Genomic DNA, 10,535 nt, shown 5'->3' with positions numbered 1-10,535 from the left:
GGGCACCCCGTCAAATGGGTAAATTAGCTCTCCAAAATGCATTAATCATGACAAACCTTTAGCACAGCGATGTGCTGGGGGGGAAATCAGCTGTGAAAATTGGCTGCACCGCTGTGGCCAGACACCTGGGGACACCTGGGGACACGGGTGCTTTGACCTCGCAGCCTTGCCCGTGAGCCCCTCCTGCCAAGACAGCTGGGTTGAGATGTCCCAGTGCTGCCAGGAGCTGGAAAACAGTGTATCCTCAAAGTTTCCCCCCCAAAAAAATTTATTCTTCAAGGTCTGAGATCGAGAACGGCAGCTTTTTGGGTGGCTGCAAACTCCCAGGGCTCCTCCAATAGAGTGTTCATCATTGTTCGTTTAGGTATTTTACCAATGGCCAAGAAAACTTGCAATAAAAAGGCCCTCTCAAGTGGAAATCAGTATACAAAGCCTGCTGAGATGTGACCGTGTGTCCTGGCTGGCCATATTTCTTCCAGCGTATTGTTCCCAGCGCGCTGCGTCAGCAGCAAGGCTTGGAGAAACCCTGAGGGCGCAGGGGAGGCTTCAGGCCCATACGGTCTGCAGGCACGACCCCCGAGAAGAGGAGGACAAAAAAAAAAAAAAAAAAAAAAAAAGCATAAACTGATAGAGAGTTTCCCTGTGGTCAGAATGAAATGAAATGAAATCTCTCACAGCCAGCAAAACCAGCTTGTGTCCACAGTGCTTTTTCCTCCAGGGGACTTAAAAAACAACAGTGCCCCTGAGGTGCTGGGGCTTCCACCTGGCCACCAGGTTTGACGTGCCCACCCCGGGCACTGCCTCTCTGCGTACCCCAGGCCTTCTCCTGCTTCCAACGCTGGTTGCTTTGCCATGCCCCTGGCTGCTCAGCTGGTCGCCTTCTTTCCTGCATCTGGGCTTTTTTTAGTTTTTTTGGAAGCCCATGTGAGCATCTCTCCCCCAAAGGCAGCTGCCCGTCTCCCTTCCTCCCCCTCCACCCCACCACGGCGGAGGGCCACGAATCAGCATGCCCATCAGCAACAGGCACCGCGCCGCTTCTCCGTGGCAAAGGGCAACAGTGGCTGCTAAGAAATCGGGGATAATAGCCCCTTTGAGGGATGCTCGCTTCGTGCTTTTCGGGACGCAGCCTCAGTGGTGGGACCGGGCAGGGGGAGGGGGCGCGGAGGCATATGACAGCGCCGACAACAAGCGGGCTTTGTGCGCTGCGCCCAGCGACATCCACAGCTGTTCTAGCCCCTCTCCTGCCTCTACAAAAGCTCAAGAGAATGAGTGTAAATCAGATAAGATTTTCGTGATTCGGTCCCTGCTTGCCAAAAGCGAAGCTGTGCCGTAGCATCTTCTCCTCCCAGCCGTGCAGCAGTCCCCTGGGAGGAGAGCCTGCCTCGCGTCCTGCTCCGGCTGCTGCTTTGGCTCCTGGAAAAGAGATGCCCTCGGGCTGGTCCCTTTGGTTCAGGTTCCTTCTCCTCCTGTCCCTGGGGAACACCGGCAGCCCACGTTGATATATGAAGACCAGGGCTTGGCCACCGTGGCAGCCAGGGGAGCAGAGCACACACTGCCTGCCCGGCGTTAACCCCACAGGCCCTTGGCACCACTTTGCCCATCATCACTCGATGGCTGTGGGCTGCTCACAGGGCAATTGACGCTCCACCTGCAAATAACCAAGCTGCCAGCAGTTTGTGCCCCCCATCCCACCCACAGAAGCCACTGGGCAGCAGTGGGAACACTTACCTTTGCCCTGACCCCAGCCCCAGCTAAAACCTGCTTTCCTGCCCGTATCGGGGAGAGGGAAGGATGAACCCCAGCAGGGAGCAAGAGCATACGTGCACGCAGGTGCAGAAAGCTGGCAGCCAAACAAAGGGAGATCGTGGGAGCAGATAGGGGCGCGTGCAGGCTGCGGAGCTCGTCAGCAGGACTGCAAGCGAGACCAAAGACAAGTGGAAGGGGAGCGGGAAGGAGCCAGGTTCTCATCAACGGCGAGGAGCTGAGATGTGCCAGTGATAGGATCCCACTGCTTTGCTTAAAATCAGGAACCTACGGTGGGGCTTTTGGTGTTGTTTTTTTTTGTTTTGATGCTCTTTGCTTGGCCAGCTGTGAGAAGTGGGGGCTCACCAAGCAGCTGGGGCACCCCGCAGGACAGAGCTGCCCGGCCACCCTAGGAAGGACCTGCCAAGCATCCCCAGCCTCAGCTGGCTCCTCAGCTCCAAAAGCTATCCTCGTGTCTCTCGGCGGCCTTCTGGGGGCAGTTCAAAGACACACAGCCCCTCGTGCAGCAGGGAGCTGCCGCCGGCCTCGCCGGAGACAGGCCTCCGCTTGCAGAGCCGGTGAACCGGTTCCAGGGGCGCGAGCTGCATGGGCAAGCTCTCCCACGCACAGAGGGGTTTTGCATAGCCGAAGTGCAGAGCACAGGCTGCTTTTTTTTCGCTCCTCTGAAGGCAGGAGTCAGTTCAAGGAAAGGGTGATGAGCTTCAGACAAAGCAACTGGTGCAGGAACCACGGAGCCCCAGACTTGCTGGAGAGAACAGCTCTGGCAGAGCCAGCTGAAGGCCCTTGACCTGTGCCAGGTGAACGCTGTCAAGCACCTAACCAGATGTCATCCAGGGCAACAAACCCCCCAGACTCTTCCAAATTCTCCTCCCAAAGCAGCCTCCGAGCTGCCGAGCAGCGTTGTTGGGGGCAGCACCCACCACCCCGTCTCATTTCGGTGCAGCCCCTTGGCCGATGCTCTGGGCACACTCAGAAAACGTAGCTAGGTCTGGAAAAGTCACTGCCACGGGAAGAGCAGACTGCTGATTTTTGCCTCTCTCCCTTGCTGCTCGGTGGCTTTCGGTATTTACGGGAACCAGGGAACATTTGCTCCTTGCACGCCTTCCAATGGAGCGTGGGAAAAGCTCTCACCCAAAGCAAAAAAAAAAAAAAAGCAAAAAAAAAAAAAGCAAAAACAAAACCATGGGAATTTGCTTTCAAGTCTATTCTTCTTGTTCTCTTTCTCTCCAAGTGAAAAGCCCTGAGCTGGCTTTTTTCTTTGCAAGGCAAGTTTTCTGGCCAAGGCAAACCGGCGTTTGTCTCTCGTGCTGTCAGCAGGGTGACAGGCGTCGATACCGGCTGGGGGGCATCGCCGCAGCGAACCGAGCGGGACAGAGGGAGAGGTGGCGGGGGGCACAGTGCCCGTATGCACCTTTGCCCCCTTTTAAGCCAGAAAAATGGCACGGTTTAGCTTCGGCATAAAGAAATAAACACTTGGTTTGGGGAGCAGCAAAAGGGGGACTGCATCACATTGTAAAACACCCAAGAGCCCCCCTCTGTGTGCCCGGAGAGGAGAGGGAGGAAGGCCCTGTGTGCCCAGGGCTGGAGGCAGATCCCATGTGCCTTCCCGACCTGCGGGCAGCCCCGCACGATGATTTTCCCTGGGTGAAACTGCCCCCCGCCAGGGCTGCCTTAGGTGAGCAGCTGCGGCGGCCAGACCCGGAGCCGGCGGAGGTGTTTGCTTTCTCCGTCTTCCCCCCACGCCCTCTTTTTAATTGTGTGCGCGTCAAGAAAAGACTTGCAGAGGGTTGCAGCCTCCCGAACGGAGGCAGGCGTTGAGCTTACCACCCGAAACTGCCTCTCCAGAGGCAGCCAGCACCCACCTCCCTCGGTTCCCACGTCCTTTTCCCAGCCAGGAGCATCCCCCCCCTCTCTCAGCCTGAGATGCTTTTCAGGGGGAGCCGTGTTTCATCTGAGGTGTGCAAGCAGCACGGTGAAATTTTAATGCGGCCTGAACGTGACGCGAGGCCGCCCGAGCGCCTTTCAAGCAGCCTGCCTGTCTCCGGCAGCCTCTTTGAAGGCGAGAGCGCTTCGGTGCTGCGCGAAGAGCTTCAAAGAGAATATTTGGGACAGATTTTGACACGACTCGGGGAAGGCAGCAAGCCTCCGAGCAGCGTTTCCCCCCAGGGATGAGCGCGGCCTGGTCCCAGTGGGCTGTATGGGAGGCACTGGGAGGACTGGGGCTGGACAGGGCTGGAGCCACGGGGGGCAGCACCCATGGGGCACCCACTGAGCTGCCCTTCTGAGCACACCCCCATGGGGAAAGGTGTCCTGGACCTCTGGTTACATCGCAGCCACACCAGGGGTGCACCCCCAGCTATGATTTAAGGGGATGGAAAGCAGGGGAGAGGTCCCTGCACCCAGAGTGGCTGTGTTGGTAGGAGAAGTATGAAAATCAGGCAAAACACTGGGGTTAGTCCAAACAGAAAGAGATGCTGATAGCACCCAAGGACTCCTCTATGTCCAGGACAGGTAAACAAAAGGGAGATGAAAAAAACAACAGTGTACAAGAAAGTAGAGCTAGGATATGAATGAGCAGAAAGAGGAAGCATGGGCAGAGGGGGAAAACTTCAAGAAGGGCTTTGGAAGCCTCCGTGAGCTCAGCTGACAGAAGGCCCTCATCCATTTTGCTGCTGGAGGTGCAGGCTGCAGCCCTCTGTGCCTCGTGCCACTAAAAAATGAAGGGTAAAGCCCTTTGAAAGAAGGGTAGAGCAGGTGCAAAGCACAGCCAGCCCCAGGTTTATATTAAATTATTATTATGATTTTTGGAGGTTAGATTTGGAGCCTGGGGCTACCTACGGAGAGGAATCAACCTGATATTGACCTTGGGGTCATTTCTCACACCCAGAAAGGACGTTTCCCCCTTTAGGGCTGCCACATCTCCCTGCAGACACCAGAGGCCTTCACTTGGGAGAACCAGCATCTGCTCTAACCCCCCCTGCGTGTTTGTGGCTGTTCAGAGAAGTGCAGCTGATGCCCCTGGCCTGGCTGTCGGTGGGGAACAAATGCAGATAGGGCCCTGTCCTAGGTTGCCCCTGAGAAGCCCCAAAGGAGGGTTTCATCTGCAGAAAGTCAGCGGATCTCAGAGATGAGACGTATTGGCAAGAGGTTTGGCAGGCGTGTCTCCTAGGACATTTTCGGAAGGAGAGCTCTCAAAGTCAAGTGGGAAATGAAATCAACCGGGAAGTGAAACCGACTTGCCAGGATTAGCCCAGAGATGGCAGAGGCACCATGCCATCTCCAGCAGGCTTGCTTAAGGACAGTCACCGGCCATGTAACAGGACTGTGCCCCCCCTAGAAATATGTCAGCAAGGTTTTTGGGCTGAGGACAAAGCTTGGGCCCAGTCTGTGCTCCCTCTGATGCAGGAAGAGGTGAGATGGTGAGCTATCTGCTTCCTTGGGGCCTGCTGCTCCTGAAAGGCGGCAGCCACAGGAGACTGGAGACAGCTGAATGCAAATTATGTCCTGAGCATAATAAAAGAAAACAGCAAAACTCGGTTAGATAACAGCCACGCCTTGAGAGCAGCCGACACACCCGTGAGCATGTCTGCGGGGAAACGTCAGAGTTTCCACGTGCTCACACCCTTTACATTTGAAAGCCACCTTCTGAAGCTCTCGCTCCTCTCAGCAGGGCGCACTGGTGGCGTGAGTCCGGCTGTGCAGGGCCATTTGGGTTACTGGGCAGTCCCCACCTCTGGGGACAGCTCCTCCAGCAGCGTGGCAGAGCTAATTGCCTGGATGTTGGAGCCCCGGCTGGCTGCAAGATGCACCTCCAGAAAGCCTCTTGTGGCCTGAAGTCTCTGTGATGAGTGATGGTCCAAGGAGACACGCGGGTAGGAGAAGGTAGAGCCGTGCTGACCAGAGCCTGTTGTGCTTCTTCCAGCACCCGCAGGAAGGTTCCCATGTAGGAGGACCCAAGGTCCATGGGGACCACAATATTTTCTCCTGCTGTGCCCAAAATGCATGGGCATATGGAAATCTCCTGGCCTCCAGCAAACTTGTGTAAAAAAAACAAAAAACAGTACTGTGCCGGGCTGTGATGTGCATTGGGCACATCATCTTGGCAGTAGTACTCACTGGCTCTCAGCGTAGAGCAGAAAAAGTTGTGGTGGGGTGGGAAGATAGACGGTGTGTTTCTGTGCTATCCCCTCTCCCAGGGGCTGTCTTTGCAGAGATAAGATTCAGCCTTTCAAGACTGGCATCGGACGAATGAGCCGGGAGCTGGAATTTGTCCCGTGAGCGGAGCGAGCTCCTGCAGAATGAGGTTAGCGGATGTTTCAGGTGATTCACTGCCTTCTGGTAACTGCCCAGCTCCCCGGGCGTCACCGGCGTGCAAAGACAAGGCAGGCCCGGGTGAATCAGAGGGCTGAGGGAAGAGCGTCGGCAGCAGTGGGCAAAGGCATGCAAATGTTTATTGGGGGCCAGGCTGTAAACTAACACTCTTTTCCAAACCTGCAGTGAGCTTCCTGGAAAAAAAAAAAATAAAAAAATGTTTCTCTCCTGCCGTGTTTGGGGAGTGTCTTGGGAGAGAGCCCCTTGCTCCATCTCCCAAAGGCTGGAGTGGAAGTCCAGGCCGTGTGGTACCTCCTCATGCCCTCCCAAAACACACCCAGCGAGCCATCTGTGCCAGGCAGCTCGTGGTAAGGCTTCACTGGTGCTGCCTGGATGATCCTGGTCGTCTCCAAAAGATGGGGAATACAATAATTTTGTACAATAATTTGTCAGTGCCAACTGAGAGCATCCTCACCACAGGCTTCTCACCTTAATCTAGTCAAGCATTCGTCACAGGAAGAAGAGGAGCAGAAAACACAGGGCTTTGCAGTGCAGCCCGATGGCCTTTCATACATCCCGGGGTGAACTTTGTAGTTTGCCCTGATGAATCAGCTGGCTCCGTGCTCAGTGTTTGCCTTGACAATGACCACCTACCCGTGGGAAGACAGCTGAGATGCTGAAAAGCCAGCGATGGACCTGAGAAGCAGCCTTTTGGGGGTGAAGAGGAAGGACCAAGGGGCAGGTGGGACCATCACTATTGCTCATTTGAGGAAAGCGAATGGGAGAAATTTATGACACCGCTGTCTTAACCTTCACATGAAAGTCAAATCTGGAGGCGCATAACCCACTGAAAGGATCCACTGCCCTCTGCCAACCACCAGGATGAACAGATAACTAGCTGAAACTCTGCAGTCTCTCTCAAGCACCTACAGTTACTAAGCCAAACCCTTGCCCCGGCATTTAGCCATGATGATGAGCAGAAAAGGGGTCTGGAAATGGGCCAGGATTGCGAAAGGAGAGGTTCACGAACTTTTAGCTAGGTGAAACGTGTACGAGCTGTAGCAACACCCATTATCAGAGGAGGAGCCACCTCCAGTTCCCAAGTCATGCTCTCCAAGAACTGCTGGAGGGCTGGAGCAGGACCAAGGCGATGGCAAAGGATGAGCACAGCGTCCTGTTTGAAAGAATTTAATGCAAGCTATAGATCCACAATTCAGTGCCTGGAAAATCAACATGCAGGAAGGACTAATGCAGTCACTTAGGGCTAATATACGAGCTAGGAAGCAGACAGGAACCACTCCATACTACACCATTTCAATTTCTCTCAGTGATGAGGCAGAAAATCATTCAGAGTGCTTGTCATACCGTGTAAGGATGCTTACAGCTCTATTCCCATTGCTCACTAAATGTCAGAGACCAAACTGGTGCCCCAGAGGTGTTCAGACTTAGTGGCTGGAGGTGGTTCACCACAGCTTCACCCTGTCCATGACTGCTGTGTCTAACTGTCCCCCTCCTTATCCAAGCATCTGGCCAGCTGCTCTCCCATGACAGCTTTGCTTTAACGAAACTCCAGTGGGCTGGAAATGATGTTGGGTGTCAATTATCCACGTGGCTTGTGGTCTGCAGCCTGTGCCCACTTCAGAGGTGAGAGCCCGTCACTGGGCTCTCTGGTTTCTTTGCCATCCAGCCAGTGCCCAGCACTGTCCAGGGTCAGTGTGCAGCAGCTCAGTTAAGCCCTTGCAGATGCCTCGGGAGCTGTGTAAGAGCGATGCCAGGCTCTGCCTTGCCAGAGACACCTCCCCCTTGCAGCCTGCTCTCCCAAGCTGTCTGGCAGTTTTCCATGCCTTCCTTCACGACACAGCTTTGATGAGCACGGCTAATTTATTGCTATTGTCTAGCAAAGCGCTGGGTGTCACACACAGTTTTGAACTGTTTTGTCTCGGTGCTCCTGCTTGATGCTCCTTTGAAGCTGATGTTGCTCCGGGACATCTCCTTTCCTCCTTTGTTTCCCTGCTGGTAAACGCAGGTTCCTGTGCTTTTGGCTTGATGTCTCCCTCACTTTCTGCCTTGCTGACTGCCTCCAGCCTTGTGTTAATGCCCCACACTGCCATGGCACAGCGGCACAGCACCAGTGATGGGAAGCAGATCTGCTTAAATCAGACTGCTGCAACGCATAAACACTCACCACCCCAGAAGGGCTCACCCCTTTGGGGATTGCTAAGGTTTACAGTGACCTTCTGATGGGATGAAGAAGATGAGGAGGGACGTGCTTTGGCATTGCTGCTGTGGGCCAGTCCTGCATCAGGGGACAGTGTACACCCGAGAGCTGCTTATGCATGCTCTGCAGTTAGTGGTTTCAGCTGGCGTTTCTGTGCCAAAATCAATTTGTTTTGTCTCCACTGGAGTGCTGGTTTCCTTGAAAGCTTGTGTTGATGGTATCGCGCACACCGAAGGTGTGCTGTGCCGCGTGGATCTGACACACAGACAGAAAACTGTTTCTCTTCCATTTGCAGAATCTCCCTGACCAACCTGGAAGAGTCCCATGCTTTCCTGAGCAGCGGCCAGGATCCTCCTGCAGAGCAAAATCCTACAGTGTGCTGGCCAGCAAGTAACGTGGCAGCAAGAAAACCTATCCTTCCAGGTCAAAACGTCCGTGTAGTTTGCAAATACAGCGGGGGATTTCCTACAGTCATGACAAAGGCCCTGTCCTTTTCCTGTGCAATGTCAGAAAAAAAATAATAATCCCAAAGACCAGAGGTCCTGCTGTTCCTCAGGCACTAGCACAGGTGTTGGATGAAGCTGTCTCCTTCCCAGGGCTTTTTTTAAGAGGAAAGGTTTAAGCAGGTCTTTTGGGTCAAACACCCAGAGGTCTGACCAGCACGGAGCTGCCCAGACTCCTTGGAAATATGCAAAGGCACAGTCATAAACTGGCTGTGCACTGGATTCTGGCCTTTTAGCCCAAGGAAAGAGCAAAGTACGTGCAGGTGAGTCACATTTACAGTAGGTAGATGAACCTCGTTACAAAGTACTGCTTTCACCTTGCTGGTTGCAACACGTTCAGTGCCCACGGGCACTGGCACTGCCTTTTGCTCTGAGATCTGTAGCCCAGGAGCTGGACAAACATGCAGTTTCCACAGCCAGCCACAGCTCACACAGCTCTCTTCTCTCCGTCTGAAAAGGGTCGCATCCTGGAAACCCAGAAAAGCAAGGGCTTCGCGACCAAATCCCTCTCAGCCGCTTTAGGATTGAGTCAGATAGAAATAGTTTCAAAAATGCTTTTCGCATCACTTTCTGAACCGAAAGCAAAGATTCTCAGAAGATACTCTGGGAAATCTACAAGTCTAAATACAGCAGCTTGGAAAGGGAGCGAACAGATGAGTGCATAGCTGGGGGGCATCTAATAAAACTTTCAACAACTCGTTCCCAGGAGTGGAACTGAGATCTGCTGCTCTCTGCAGGCACCGCAGGATGCCATCCCCAGGCTGCGTGGTTGCATGCAGCTCCCTCACGCTGGGTTTGGGGTCTGGGGGAACAGCCAGGACTCCTACAGGCCATGGTCTGAGTGTAGTAAAACCGCTGCTAGGTCACAGCCCTGGAGGGGGATCTACCAGCACAGGACTTGCAAGCCCTGTGCATGCCCAGCACAGCTTCTGGTCTCTGATACACCCCTAAAGCGCAGCCTGATGTCCAGCCTGGAGGGTGGCAGGCAGATGAGAAGCCGATAAATCTGCTCCCAGAAGACACAGCCCGAGGGCTGGAGAGCTGGGGCACGGGGCTGCACGTCGAAGGACACCGTGCCCAGGGAGGAGGCCAGGAGCTGGACCCACTGCAGCTGCAGCTCTTTGCACAGCGCAGAGCATGGCCTGGCTGCTCTCACGTGCTGCTGGGGCCATGGCTCGAAGTTGTGGCTGAGATGATGGGGAATCCTAATCTCACACTGAATTCTAGAAGAAAAAGCAGGAAAATGGAGCTGTCTGGACCAGGTCCTCCAGCCGGGCCCGGTGCCTCCTCCAGCCAGGCCCGGTGCCTCCTCCGGCCTTGCAGCCCCGCAGCGTAGGGCAGACGTGGAGCCCCACGCTCGGCAGGACACAAACAGGAATTGCCAGCTGCAGGCTCCCCCTAAACAGCCCCGGCCCTGGCTGTTCCCAGCACGGCAAACAGGATGCTGAGAGATCCTGCTGCTCCTGAAGGCAAGCCCTGCAGCGCGGCAGGAAGGGGGTGGGAGCAGCCCCCTCGCGAGCGCGTGCCCCGCTGTTCTCCGTGCCACGAATTCAGCCAGCACAGGGCTGCCTTTGTGCGGGAGGACTCTCCTCCCCTCCAGGATCGCTTCTTAAAAGCTCAGCTGGGCCTGGGAGGCTGGTCACAGGCTCTTGCTCTTGATGGTCACAGCCCTCTTGCCTCAAATGCATCCGCAGCCTTCAACAACGCGGGGTACGTGTGGCTGGAAGCAGCAACTTGGC

This window comes from Anas acuta, chromosome 4 (assembly GCF_963932015.1).
Source record: "Anas acuta chromosome 4, bAnaAcu1.1, whole genome shotgun sequence".
NCBI classification, from domain to species: Eukaryota; Metazoa; Chordata; class Aves; order Anseriformes; family Anatidae; genus Anas; species Anas acuta.
This window is presented reverse-complemented; position numbering follows the sequence as displayed.